The sequence below is a fragment of the Tamandua tetradactyla genome, chromosome Y (genome assembly GCF_023851605.1).
Source record: "Tamandua tetradactyla isolate mTamTet1 chromosome Y, mTamTet1.pri, whole genome shotgun sequence".
Classification (NCBI taxonomy): Eukaryota; Metazoa; Chordata; class Mammalia; order Pilosa; family Myrmecophagidae; genus Tamandua; species Tamandua tetradactyla.
This window is the reverse complement of record NC_135354.1, coordinates 12,032,818-12,048,082: the sequence shown is the minus strand read 5'-3', so window position 1 is coordinate 12,048,082 and position 15,265 is coordinate 12,032,818. Positions and strand designations below refer to the sequence as shown.

At 42.1% G+C, this 15,265-nt stretch overlaps 1 pseudogene; it reads left to right on the top strand.

The window, feature by feature from the left end:
• Positions 1-4,081: 4,081 nt before the first annotated feature.
• Positions 4,082-6,073, top strand: LOC143672639 (ras-related protein Rab-5B pseudogene; annotated as a pseudogene).
• The last annotated feature ends 9,192 nt before the right edge of the window (positions 6,074-15,265 follow it).

Below are 15,265 nucleotides of genomic sequence, written 5' to 3'. Positions count from 1 at the left end.
TCACTTCTATGCACTTATTTGACTTGGTAATATATTATGATACAGCATTCACCTAGAAATCAAGGATACTTGTGTCTTGGTAATGTTTCATAGGTGAGTGACATACTCATTTCGTATTCTTCTATCCCCCTTTCTATACACTGTACAGAGTTAAAACCTAGGTTTCACTGAGAAAGATGCAAATGCGATATCTTGCTTCATTTCAGAAACTGAATAGCATACATGCTTCATTCACTATAAACTTTTCTTGCATCCGTAATGCAGTGGCTACAAAACTTTTACTTAGTAAGATTAGTAAGAAGTGAAACTTATCTTGTATACATTCATAAATGAGTGATATGCATGATTCATTTGTACCTATGCAGTTATCCTGAGCAGTGATAGACAAAAACAAACTAACCTAGAAACACGAGGAGTAGCTATCATTTATATATATAAAATCTGAGTGTTAGACATGATACATTAACATCTATGCACTTATCTTGAGTCTGTAATCCAATTTGAAGATCACTTCCACCTAGAAATCTGCAAATGTGACATCGTACTTGGTTTCCTGCACTGGGTGATGTACATGATTTATTCACTTCTGTGTACTTATATTTAATAAGCAATGCAGTTAAAACACAGCTTTCATCTAGAAAGGTGCAACACTGGTGTTTTACTTAGTTTCAGAAACTGTCACATACACGGTTCATTCACTTATGCAATTGAAAACCACTATCTGCTTAGATTAGGAAATTTGATATACATGATTCGTTCACTTCTTTGCACTCATCTTGTCTAATAATTCAGATATACCTTTTTCTTTCACCTAGAGGGCTACAAAACTGTTATCATGTGTAGTCTTGGAAACTGAGTGACACACATGATTATTTGAAATTTTGCAATTATCACTACCCAGTTATACAGTGATGACAGAATATTTACCTAGTTAGGTGAAAAACCCTTTTCTTGCACAGTTTTGGAACCTGAATGATATTCATTATACCTTCACTTCCATGCACTTAGAAACTAGTATCTTGCTTATTCTGGAAAATGGGGATTTTAATTATTCACTTACTTCTATTGTTTACCTTCTCTAGACAATAGAATTACAAGCTTCACATTGGAAGCTCTATAAGTGGTTCTTGAATACTTTCATAAATTGAGTGATATACATGATTCATTATGTATCTTTTACCTATGTTTATTCGGTAGTACCGTGAGAATCTAGCATTTAACTAGAGAGCCGCTAGACTGTTATCTTGACTTCTATTGGAAACTGAGGGATATACCTGTTTCATTCACATTTATGAGTGCCTATTGGCTCAGTAATAAAGCTGCACCAAAATTTCCTAGAAAGGTGCAGAAATCACATCTTTACTGTTTCTAGAAATTGAGTAGTACATGTGATTTGTCCGTTTCAACACACGTTGAGGCTATTTATTATATTGCATAATTTTGTAAACTGAGCTCTTTACATGATCCATTCACCTACATACACTCATCTTGTTTCACTATGGAATGACACTGAAATTTCACAGAAAGATATAACTATGGGCTCTTGCATAGCTCCAGAAAATAAGTGATATACATGGTTCATTGATGTCAGTGCATGCCTGGTTCAGTCATGTCTACACAGTTACAGCCTAGCATTTACCTAGCTAGATTTAAGGTTTTCACTTTCTAATATTTGAAAACAGTGATATGCATGATGTATATGAGTTCTATGCTCCTGTCTTGACTCAGTAATACAGTTGTAATGCAACTGTCACTTAGAAAGCTTTGTTGATGGTATCTTGTATAATGTAGATACTGAGAGGTATACATGTTTTACTCACTTCCATGCCTTTATCCTGACTCAGTCACAGAGGTAAAACCAATTTTCACCTGAGAGCTGTGAAGTGGTATCCTGAATTTTATTCAACTACTTAAAGATATACATGTGCACTTCTCTCAAAACAATAATACTATGATAATTCCACATTCACATAAAAAAGGTGTGAGTTCATATTTGGAGAGTTGCTGAACCTGTGTAGAATTCATGATTCATTCACTTACGTGCAAAAGAAACTGGCATAATGCCTACTTACAGAAACTGTCTTACATACATGACTGCACTTATATGAGCTCATAATGAATCACTAATACGATTACATATTATTATCATCTAGAAAGCTGCACACATGACATACATATTGAATAGTTTTCGAAACTGAGTGTCACATATGGTTCATTGATTTCTATGCACTTATCTTGATATAGTGATAGAGTGATAACAAAATACTCACCTTAAAAGCCTTCAACCAATTGAATTATCTCACTGTAGGAGATGTGACTTAGTCGATTGCAGATGTAATCAGCTACAGATGCAATCAGCTCACTGAGGATTTAATAGATAAGCCTTCTGGTTTATCAACCAGCCATGAAACATCCTTGCAGCAACAGTCAGGCTACTGCTTGCCTGACTAGACATTTGGCCATAACTATTTGGCCAAGTTGGCACAAGAATCTAACCATCACTGTCCACCCATTGTCAACTTGACAGTTACACCTATCACCTTGAAACATGCTTAATTTCCAAATAGAGCACAATAAGAGATGAGTGTTTGGGCTAGCAGTACTCAACTGTCCTGCATATAACTGGCAAAGCACTACATCTCTCTAGCATGGGGTGCAAGCCTTTAGGTAAAAAATTCCCTCTTAAACTTTATATCCTATGATTCAAACACTATATCCTGAACAAAACTACTTATGTCATATGATAAGAGGAAAACAAGATATTTGCTTACATACAAATGAAAATGAACTCACAACAAAAGAGGGAGGAAATGCTCATACAATTGCAGTTCTCATTTCTGTAACTGGTCAACGTGCTCAGGGTTTATGTTTATCACTATCTTCTTCTACTACCCGTTCCATGTTCCCTTTACCCTCAGTAAGGACTTCAGCTGGTCATGATTCTTTGCCAGGTGGGGTGATCCAGACCTTCATTCCTGAAGTTTCTGGGCCATTGATAGTCCTACTTGGATTGGGTTGTAAAGTTTTCCATTGACTTTAATCACAGAGCATGGCAATACTAAGAGATGCCCAAGGGGTTTTCCTGTATAGTATGCCATGAAAACTCTTCTATACCTCCATTGTGTAGTTGCAGTCCTATTTCCCCTTGATAGTCAGTATCAGTAGCCCCAGAGAGAACAGTAATCCCCTCTTGTGCCTATTGATTCAGTGGCACGAGAAGCCCGAAGTGGCCAGGTGGCATTCTTAATTTCCACTTGTGTCTCCTGGAAGGAGCAGTCTTCTATTTGGAACTAGGACCTGTAGACTAGCAGAGATTAAGGTTTCAGGGACAGGAAACAAAAATAATCCTGTGAGTCACTAGGGGTGATAGTGAGTGATGCTGCTCTCAATTCCACCCCTTGATCCATGAGCCTGTGAATCCTGGCTATCAGAGAAACAACACCCTAGAGTGGATGCCTCTTGGAGAACCCTGCAATGTATTGCTACCTAGTTGACACCATTATTTGGGTCTTATAAAAGGCCATTCCACCATTCTATCAATCCAGATGCCTTCGTATGATGGGAAACATAGTTAAACCAGAGAATTCCATGAGCCTGTGTCCATTCTGCACTTCATTTGCTGTGAAGTGTGTTCTTTGACAGAAGCAATGCTGTGTAGAATATTCTGATGATGGATAAGGCATTTTACAAGTCCACGAATGGTAGTTTTTGTAGAGTCATTGCATGCAGGGGATGCAAACCCATATCTGGAGTATGTTAGAAATTTCAGTTAAAAATAGTCACTGCCCCTTCTGTGATGGAACACTCCTCACAGTTGTACTACTCCTCATTTTGGGGCCCTAGTACTTGCAAAAATTAACCGGCTTTATTCATAGAACCATCCAAACAGGAACAAAGCATGCTGTCAACAACATGGTACTCTTCTGACAAAAACACATCATGCATATCTCCCTGTAAGAGAATGTAAGGATAGCTATACAGCTCCCAACCCGCGAAAGCAGATTCAGAAAATAGACCTCCACCCTTCATCATTTCAAGAAATTAAAAGTGAAAGGCTGGGGTTGAGCCGCAGCTGTTTGTCTGTTCGACACGGGCTTGGGCCCAGCGGGGGAGACGGAGCCCCAGAACTATTGAAGCCTGGAAGTCCCCTCCCCTTCCCCTTCCCCCCCTTTGCCGCTCTGTGGCATCCCCCTCCCTTTCCTATTCTGATAATCTGGCCATGACTAGCAGAAGCACAGCCAGGCCCAATGGGCAACCTCAAGCCGGCAAAATATGCCAGTTCAAATTGGTCTTGCTGGGGGAATCTGCAGTGGGAAAATCTAGCCTGGTATTACGTTTTGTCAAAGGGCAGTTCCATGAATACCAGGAGAGCACCATCGGAGCAGCTTTCCTCACCCAATCCGTTTGTCTAGATGACACAACAGTCAAGTTTGAGATCTGGGACACAGCTGGACAGGAGCGATACCATAGCTTGGCTCCCATGTACTACAGGGGTGCCCAAGCAGCAATTGTGGTTTATGACATTACTAATCAGGAAACCTTTGCCAGAGCAAAGACATGGGTGAAGGAACTACAGCGACAGGCCAGTCCTAGCATCGTTATTGCCCTGGCGGGGAACAAAGCTGATCTGGCCAACAAGCGCATGGTGGAATACGAAGAGGCCCAGGTGTATGCAGATGACAACAGCTTATTGTTTATGGAGACTTCGGCCAAGACAGCTAGAAACGTGAATGATCTTTTCCTGGCAATAGCTAAGAAGTTGCCAAAGAGTGAACCCCAGAATCTGGGGGGTGCAGCAGGCCGAAGCCGGGGTGTGGATCTCCATGAGCAGTCCCAGCAGAACAAGAGCCAGTGTTGTAGCAACTGAGGGAGTGGCTAGCAGCAAACAAGTATGGAGCTAGCACGAGAGCTAAGAAATAACCTCCATCCCTACCCCTCAGCACACAGCCCCTATGGTAACAGCACAGAGCCCTGGCTCCCAAGGGCTGCCTCTTGACAGCTCCATCATGGCACTTTTTAATGCTTCAGCAACCAACACCAGGCAGCTGTTGCCACTGGCCTCCTACCCCTACTCTGGGGCTTGGGGGTCAGATACCCCCAGGACTTACCTTCCAAAAGAAACTTTCTTCACTTTGTATTATAGGTGCAAGACAGTGACCTACTTATCTTTCCTCCTCCTTTCCATGGTTCCCCATTCTTTCAGAAAACACTTTTTTCCTGCCCCTCCCTTCTGCTTTTGGTCAATCTCTGTTCTTGATCCCCTTTTCTTCTTCCTGCCAGGACAGAAAAGATGGTAAACCCAGGAACTGAGGAATGAGGTTTCCAGATCAGTTACATAAAAGGGCCCTGGGGGAGGGAGATAAGGCTCTTAGCAGGAGAGAGTAAGGAAACACATTTTGTTTTTATTTGGTTGGAGTTTCTCATATTTGAAAATTTTGCAATATCCATGAGTTGGTCTCGTGAAGGGTGTTTCTAGATAGAGATGAAAATGGGAAGGCAAGTTCTCTGACACCAAGTTGGAGTCCTTTTGAGTTAGCTGACTGGGCAAAGGTGAGGGTGGGGGGCAGGTGCAGTGTCAGCTGTCGCTCTGTAACTCATCCAAGGCCTGGTTTCCCCTCACCCAAGCTCTTAGGTAGCTTCTTCCCCATGGTGGGGATTGGACCCCAGAGTCCTCCAAAGAAACTTCACTGGTTGCCTGCCATTTGGGGTCTGCTGTGATCTAATTGGAGGAGGGACCAGTTTCTGATACCCATCCTCTGATTTATACATATGCATTGTTTTTGTCTGGCCTTTAGATGGCTTCAGCCCCAGTCACCATATCCCTCTGCAGTTTGCACTTTAATTGATAGTTCAGTTTGGATACTTGTTTTATGAGGGTTTCATTGATTTACTCATCCTCCTACATTCTTTTTAATTAAATGGAACCTGAGATAAATATGAGGTTTGGGGAGGGCTGTAGGGAACAATTACCAGTGGCAGCTACTCAAGCCCAGTCTCCACTGCTAGCTTCCTCCAACTATATTCTCCTATATTCTAGCCAACCTAGCTCTTGAGTAGAAGTTGCCTTTCCTGGGGAATTAACAGAATAACTGGGGAGTGGTCTCAGGATAGCATAGGCCAAGGTAAGGAGTAAAAAGGGGCCAGGCAAGAGGGATGAGTTTTCTCTTCTTTTCCAGGGTTCATATTCAATTTGATATCCATTACCGTGTCTTTTCTACTTCCCTGTAAATAAATGTGATCTTATTTCCCCTATACAGCCTGTTCTGTACTCCACTTGCCATTACGCCTTATTTCCTTCTCATTTGTTAATCTTTGGTTTAGTTCCCATTTCTATGCCTCCAAACCCCCACTGTTTAATCCATGTACCACTAGAGGCTAGTACCACAGAGGCCAAGTTGTGGCCCCGTATATCATGCTGTCTGTTCCTGTGGACAGGGAATAACTTGCACTGAAGGTACCTCACAACTGTCTGATATTGTTAGAGGGCTTTGGTCCTTTTTAGATCTCTAGCCTCTCTTCATATCTCTCATCAGGGGTTTTTAGGTTGTCTGTGGAAAGCCATCAAGACAAGAGAAAACTCTAGGCTCTTTCTTGTTCTAGCCCAGAGTTTTGGGAACATTTATGGAAAAAAGATAGGAAAGGCCACAGACCTAAGATTAGAACCTTTCTGCCTGTCCTTTTACCTTTTTTTTTTTTTTTACATGGGTAGACTCCCAGAATTGAACCCAGCACGGCAGGTGAGAATTCTGCCACTGAGCCATCATTGCACTATCCTGCCATTTCTTTTGACTTGAAGACTGCTTTTTGTTACAGAGCAGCTGAAAAACCCAGTTTAGGTCCTTCCACTTAGGCCTCAATTCCTTTACTTTTCCAGGGGCAGCCTTAGTTCCCGTGGCCTTGAAACACACACATACACATACTTTTCCCTTCCCAGAACCCACTATCCCCACACTCTCCAAAGCACCTAGTACATCCTTTTTTACAAGTGGAAGAACTCGAATGGCTCTTTTAAGTCTCTTAGAAATGAAGTTGAAATTCTGTCTCTGTGCAGTTTTTCCCATGGGACAGGAACAAAGATGTTTCATTGCCTTGGGACTGGGAAACCTTTTTCCTGGGCTTCTCTTCTCTCCTCCCTACCACCTCACTTCCTCCTTAGGAACAGGATTGGCCTTAGCTTCTGGCCTAACTGCTGCCTTCCCTCTACTTTCTGCCGGCTCTTCAGCTTTCCTTTGAGCTCTCTTGGGCTTTGGGGATCTTAGTTTTTTATTTCCCAGCTCTTCATTTTTTCCTTCTGGTCAGTTTTTTTTTAGGGGGGGAGGGTGTCATATATATATATATTTTTTGCTCCTAAGAAAGCATTTGCCTTTTCTTCCCCCTTTCTCCCTCTCCCAACATAACAATCGTGGTAATAGAATGCGACTGCTGATTTACCGATGTATTCAATGTAAGTGAAAAAGGAAAAAAAGAAAAAAAAAAAGTGAAAGCCTGGAATTTTAGGTCAAACCCCCCACCATAACTTCCAGGATGCCTCTTGCAAAACAAAACCTGCCCCAGCTCATGCAGCAGTCCCCTGATTGTCCTTGCATCTGCCCTCTGGCGGCTACCATCTTGCAATAGCTATACTTATCCAACTTCATCCCTCTGATAATTACTGTCCCAGCAAGTACGATCTTGTGATAACTCCCAATTTAGCATGCTAATTTCTCTCTCCCAAGCTAGACATTGAAAATCCATGTCCCTTTCCCTACCCCTGCGAACCAGTCTATATAATCTGTACCCCTTCCCCTGCTCTGGGCTATCAGCTATCTTAAGCAACATACTGCGTGTGCATACCCTCACCATAAAGCCCCTTTAACTAAGTTTTGGTCTCTTATCCTCCTTCCTAGTCAAGAAACCTATCGTTTTTGTACTGTAACCTGGGACCAGAAGGGAGACAAAATGTTCATAGGAGGGGTCAAAAGCCAGTTGCCTGGCTTCAACAATAACAGCAGCAAATTATGTCAGGGTAAGGACAAATGCTCTTCTTCCCTGGCACTTTTTTTTCTAGGGGAGGGTACCTCTGCCAAGTCCAGGACTCTAAATTTCACTGGTCTTAAAACTCTCAGGGGGTTATGCCTTCTTGATTGTTTCTAAGTTCCATCAGGAGGGCTTAAAACTCCCAGAGGGGACACCCTCTGGATAGCTTACAAGTCATCTAAGAGTGCAGTTTCTCCTTACCCTATTCACTACCATGGGAAGCTAACAGGCCTGACCCCCCTGTGAGACACCTTTAGATTGCTTACTTCAAAATCTTAAAGTCCTTGGACTTGCTGCCATTTAAAACTCAGAAAACTAATTTTCTATCTCAATATTGCCTGGCCAAAATACAGTTAAGGGCAAGTTTGGCCAGAAAATGGGACGCTTAATCCACAGATTCTTCTAGACCTTAACAATTATTGTCAGTATATCGGAAAGTGGAATTAATTCTCATATATTCAAGCCCTCTTCAGCTTGCACAAATGCTCCTCTGCCAAAACTCTTCCACTTATTAAATCCTTCTTCTAAATTCCCCTCTCCCGGAATAACCTAGTTTTGAACCCAGCACTCCTTCTTCTTCACCTAACTCTTCCTTGGAACCCACCAAGCACCTTTTCCATAACTCCCTTCCCCCTCTTATGCAGACCTGAGAGTTTTAAGCCCAAGCTGCAGCTGCTGTGGCACAGCAAGAAATAACACTCCACATCTCCAGATTTCACCACAGAATCTCAGCCCTCTACTAACTCTTCTCTTCCTCCTCTTCCACTGTACACATCCCTCCCAGTCAAGCAGAAACTGCCCCCAAATCACAGACAATAAAGAACCCTCTCTTATCTTCTAACTCCGACTTTGAATGTTATCCTTCCTTTTCCTATCCACGAAGAACTTGGTCCACCAAGCCACTTGTCACCCCCTTGTGATAAGTATCCAGGCCAGAAAGACCATCAGTGTCCATGTTCCCTTTTTCCTCTCTGACCTCTCTCAAATTGAACAGCACCTAGGCTCATACTTGACTGACCCCAACTGATTTATTAAACAATTTCAATACCTTATGATATCCTATGACCTGTCCTGGGAGATCACTATGTTTCTCTCTCTACGTGCCTCAATCCTGATGAGAAGGAATGAGTATGGCTTGCAGATCAAACTCATGCAGATACCTTAAAATGATGAGACCCTGCTAACAGCCCAGTGGGAGCCACTGTAGTGTCCTGAGAGGAACCCAATTGGAATTATCAAGCTGGAAAATGTTGAAGACAGTCGCACAACCTTACAACTTGCCCCATTTCAGGACTGCAGGCAATTGCACACGAAACAATTAATTATGAAGAATTAAAATAAAAATTTCAAACACTTAATGAAAATCTAGCACCCTTTCTAACTAGACTCAGAGAAACCCTCCAATGCTATACTAATCTTAACCCTACATTTCCCTGAAGGCACCTTACTCCTCCATATCATCTTATTTCATGATCAGCACCTGTCATTCATCAGAAACTCCAAAGGTCAGAGAAAAGACCCCGAACTGCCCCAAGTGCACTGATGAATAGAACTTTTAAAGTCTTGAACAGCAGAGACTTAGAAAAGTCCAGCAAGAAAAACTTGAGGAGGAGGCCAAAGCTAAATTGTGCCCCCAGCTTACCAACTCCTTGCTTCTACACTAAGAAAAACCCAGGCTCCCCTAAACAGAGAGAAAATAGCACACTGGTTTTAGATGCAGGTATCCAGGCATGGGACCGTCCAAATTCCCAGCACATTTCCCCTTCTGTAAGCAGAAGGACATTGAAAATCTGACTGCCCTAAGGTGGCTCAAGGCCCAGAGACTTTGGCTACCCACTCAAGCAGGACCCCCAGGTCTGACCTCCCAGACTTCTTGGGACCAGCAGCAGAAGACTGAAGGTGCTAGGATCCACTCAAGTCCCTACAACAATCACTCATGTGGAACATTGGGAGACTAGATTAATAGCAATAAGTTAATTTCATTCCTCATGAATAAAAAGGCCACTTACTCTGCTATCCCCAAATGTGAATGGACAACTAACAAATCTTCAGCCTCAATAATTGGAGTTGATGGTATAATTTCACAGCTTTTAGCCACTCAACTCCTATCCTCTTCACTTGACACCCATTCATTTACTCACTTATTCCTTATCCTCTCATACTGCCCCACACCAATATTATGACGGGAAATCCTAGCTGAGCTAAAAGTACAAATATTCATTCCTTCTCTCACAAACTGTATCGGACATCTGCCTTGTACTTTCAGACAATACAACTTCAATGCAATCTACTACCTCCCTTCTCTCCCTTTCTATGCCTCCCTTGTCAATCCTGAAGTATGGAACATAGAAACTCCCATTGTTGCAGCCCACCATGAACCAATTACCATTTGCTTTAAGAACCCCACCACCTTTCTTGCCCCCAATATCTGATACCCCCTGAAACCCTCTGAGGATTTGAGTCCATTATTAAATGCCTCTTGTGAGGAGGACTTTTAAGGCCAACAAATACTCTTCAACCTCCCCCTCCCCATTTTACCAACTAAAAAGCCAAATGGAACATAAACAGCTAGTTCAAGAGGTATGTATCATTAATCAAGCTGTCATTACTCTTCACCCTATTGTCTCAACTTCCTATATTAATTCTCTCTAACACTGCACATTATTCAGTTCTAGACCAAAAGAATGCCTTCTCCATTCCCTTATATCCTGATTCTCAAAATCTGCTTGCATTTACATGGACTAATCCCAACACAGATGTTTCTCAGCAATTAACCTGGACAGTCCTCCCACAGGGATTCAGGAACAGTGCTCATTTGTTTTGGAAAACTGTAGACTGAGGCTGTAGAAAAGTTCATCTCTTTCCTACTTAAGATTTTCCCTTACTACCTCCAAAACTGCAATGAAATCCATCAACTGAGACCTAATCAACTCTATGCTGACCCCAAAACTAACAACACCTCCTTTCTTTACCTGGGCTAGGCAGGTCCATTAGAAACTGGGCTCCAAACTTTGGACTCCTGGCCAAACCTCTATATGAAGAAATAAAGCACCCTTACAAAAATGTCTACTACATAACAAACCAGCTAGCATTTCCTTTAAAACTCAGCCTCACCAATGCCCCAGCCCTTGCTCTTCCTAGCCTGAAAAAAAAAAAAAAACCCACTTCACCCTTTACAGTAACAAGAGGCAAGGAATTGTGGGTACAAGGGTAGTTCAGTGGTAGGATTCTCACCTGCCATGAAGAAGAACTGGCCCATGCACTTCCCAAAACAAACAAACAAACCAAAACCAAAACAAACAAGCAAACAAACAAAAAAAAGACTTCAACCAAATGGTGCTGTAATAATGGAACAGTCACATGGAAAAATAATGAAATGTGACCTCACAATACAGTATATATTAAAAAAAGGCAAGAAGTCACCCTAGGTCTCCTATGATAAAAGTCTGACCCAGGTGTAAGAGTTATAGCATACCTATCTAAACAATTAGACCCCACAGCTAAAGGATGGCAAATGTGCCTTGAAGCTCTAGCCATGGCAAATTTTCTTACTCGTGGGGCTCAAAAATTAACTTACTCCCACCCCATCACAATATACTCCTCCCATGCCCACACCCATCTCATTTCTAACCACACAGAAAAGTCCTTACACCTCTCCCAACTTCAACAAACATTCCTCACTCTACTGCAAGCTCCTCACATTACTGTCTCCCATTGTTCTACCACCAACCCTCCAACTGTCCTTCCATTTCCTATCACTACACGTAATGTCCATTCCTGTCCTGGAATCCTCTATAACCTGCTATCCCCTTTCCCACTTATCTGGAAACATGCCTATCTGACCTTCATGATAACCTGGTGTGATGGTCAGGTTCATGTGTCAACGTGGTCAGGTGGTGGTGCCCAGTTGTCTGGGCAGGCAAGTGCTGGCCTGTCTGTTGCTATGAGGACATTTCATGGGCTTGAATCATGACCATATTGGCTACATTCACAGCTGATTGCATTTGCAATCATCTAATGGGAGTCTTCTGAAATTAGTGATGCTTAATCTAATCACTGGGAGGTTTTTAAGGAGGATTCAGAAGAGACAGTTACTCTTCCTGCTTCAGCCAGCCAGCCTCTACTGAGAGTTCATTGAGGACCTTCATTGGAGCTGCCAGCTCATGACCTGCCCTACAAAGTTCTTGGACTCTTACATTCCCGTGGTTGTGTGGAGACACTTCTATAAATTTTATATTCATAGATATCTCCTGCTGATTCTGTTTCTCTGGAGAACTCTTGCTAATACAACTTGGTGCTGGGAGTGGTTCTTAAGAAAAAGTATCTTAAAACGGTGTCTACAATTAGTTTTCTACTCTGATTAGACTCAAGGACACTAATAACTCTGTTTCCTGTAATCAGAATGACACTGCCAATTCATGGGTCAGGAGGCAAAAGAGATAGTCAAAATATCACCATTTGATTCTGCTAATGGTATGTGCATATTAGGCCAGGCTCTGCATGAAAAGGTTTTTGATACCTTTACAGAGTTTTGTGAAATTAACAGTTATAGAGGTATAGATGTGTAGGATGGTTGTTAGATAAGCTGGGTACATTGATGAGGGAAAGGGATGAGTGGAAAATCTTCAAATGAGAAGCTTACATGCCACATGGCAAATGTAAAAGTTTCTATGAGTCCCCTGAAGGAAAATCTTATTTTCTGCAGCTGCAAAATTAAAATCAGTCTCAGAGTCTCATCGTTAGAGTGGAAACTTTACAACATAAACGAAATCTCAACTTTGCCTGTCAGCCATTAAAGTGAGGGCATTGCTTGGAAAGGAATCAGACTCTGAAGAATGGGATGATGACATATGGATTGATAATGAAGGTTGTGGAGAATTGTGCCACGTCTTCTCTAGTTAACCCTGTAATAGTATGTGCCCTGAGGAGTCAGCCATCCAATCTCCACCTGAAGGGATTAAACCTTCAGCAAATTAAAGCATACAATTATCCCCCACTGGGTAACAGCCCTTGCTTCTCTGCCTAGAGCAATTAATCCTGTTTACCAGATGAAACTGCAAATTAATGCCTTGAAGTAATTGACTTGGAAAATACTTCTAATTATTTTCATGACCCACCCCCACCACTCCTCTTTTCTTCCTGACCTACAACTAGACTAAAGTCTCCAAAGGCCCCAAAAGGTGAGGTTCAAAGTGAGGTATATTATACTCCAAAAGAACTGCATGAATTTTCCAAATTACATAGACAGATTTAAGGGAAATATGTGTGAGAATAGCTTTTAAGGATGTGAGATAATAGTGGAAGGAATATGAAGCTGCATCAGGCTGAATTTATTGATATGGGCCCACTAAGCAGAGATTCTGCATTCAGTGTTATAGCTTGAGGGATTAGAAAAGGCATTAACAGTTTGTTTTGATGATTGGTTGAAATGTGGATCAAAAGGTGACCAACAATACCTGAGTTTGAGATGACAGAACTGCCATGGCTTAATGTAGATAAAGGGATCCAACAGCATAGAGAGATTGGAATGTTAAAGTGGATTTATCATGGAAAGTCTGCTCATACACCCTACAAATTTCCAGAGGATGCACCTTTTATCAGCACTATGAGAAAGAAACTTGTGCCACTAGCGCTATCATCCATGAAGAGCCCTGTAGTTGCCCTCCTCTGTAGGTCAGATATTACTGTGAGAACAGTTGTCACTGAGCAGGCATCCTTAAACACAGTGGGGATGATTGGATTCCAAGTTGGCAGAAGCCAGGTGATCTTAATCACCAAAGACAAGGTGGGCATGACTATTGTAATAGACAGCAGACTCAACATAAGAGTCAAAATAATCTCTCTTGCAGAGACTTGTGTCATTGGCTAGTAGATCATAGGGTACCTTGAAATACAATAGATGGGCACTATATTAAATTCTTGTTTGAGCTGTATAAGCAGAAGAATTCTAGGTCATGTGAACAGAAGTATGACTTGAATTACAAAAACAGAGAGTCATGTCCCCTTAGTCAATTTCCAGACTTGAGACAGTTTACAGACCCAGAGCCCCTTGAATGAGGGGGAGACCAGGCCCCTTTGTGGGAGAACACTGTTACACTGCCACAAATTTATACTGTTAATCTTCCTCCAAGCCTTTCCCAAGGAGACTATGGCCTTTCACCAGTGACTGTGCATTGTGGAAAAGGAAATGATCAGATATTTTGAGGATTATTAGACACTAGTTTAGAAGTAATGTTACTTCCAGGGCACCCAAAACATCACTGTGATCCACCAGGCAGAGTGAGGGCTTATGAAGTCCAGGTGATTGATAGGGTTTTAGCTCAGTCCGTCTCACAGTGAGCCCAGTGGGTCCCCAGACCAATTCTGTAGTTATCTCCCCCACTCCATAATGCATAATTGAAATAGACATACTGAGCAACTGGCAGAATCCCCACTTCGGCTCTCACTCATGCAGTGAGGTCTGTTATGGTGAGAAAGGCCAAGTGAAAACAGCGAGAACTGCCTCTGCCTAGCAAAATAGTAAATCAGAAGCAATACCGGATTCTTGGAAGGGTTGCAGAGATTACTGTCACTCTTAAGGACTTGAAGGATGCAGGAGTGGTGATTTCCACCATATCCTCATTCAACTCTCCTAATTTGGCCTATACAGAAATCAAATGGGTCTTGGAGGATGACAGTGAATCGTGATAAACTCAACTAGGTAGGTGACTCCAATTGCAGCTGCTGTTCCAGATGTGGTATCGTTGCTTGAGCATACCAAAACATCCCCTGGTACCTGGTATGTAGCTACTAATCTGGCAAAGGCTGTTTTTCACAATAGCTGTTAGTAAGAACCACCAGAAACTGTTAGCTTTCATCTGGCAAGGTCAACAATATGCTTTTGTTGTCCTACCTCAGGAATATATAAACTCTCCAGCCTTGTGTCATAACATTGTCTGCAGGGAACTTGATCATTCCTCCCTCCCACAAGACATCACACTGATCCATTATAATGATGATATCATGTTGATTGGATCTTGTGAGCAAGAAGTAGCAACTACTCTAGATATTTGTGTGTCTGAAGATGGGAGATCAAAGACAAAAAAACAGACCTTCCACCTCACTGAAATTTCTATGGGGCATGTCAAGGTATCCCTTGTAAGGGGAAGGATAAGTTGCTGTACCTGGTCCCTGCTATGACCAAAAAACAGGCACAATGCCTAGTTTGTCTCTTTGGATTTTGACAACATATTCCTCATTTGGGTGTATT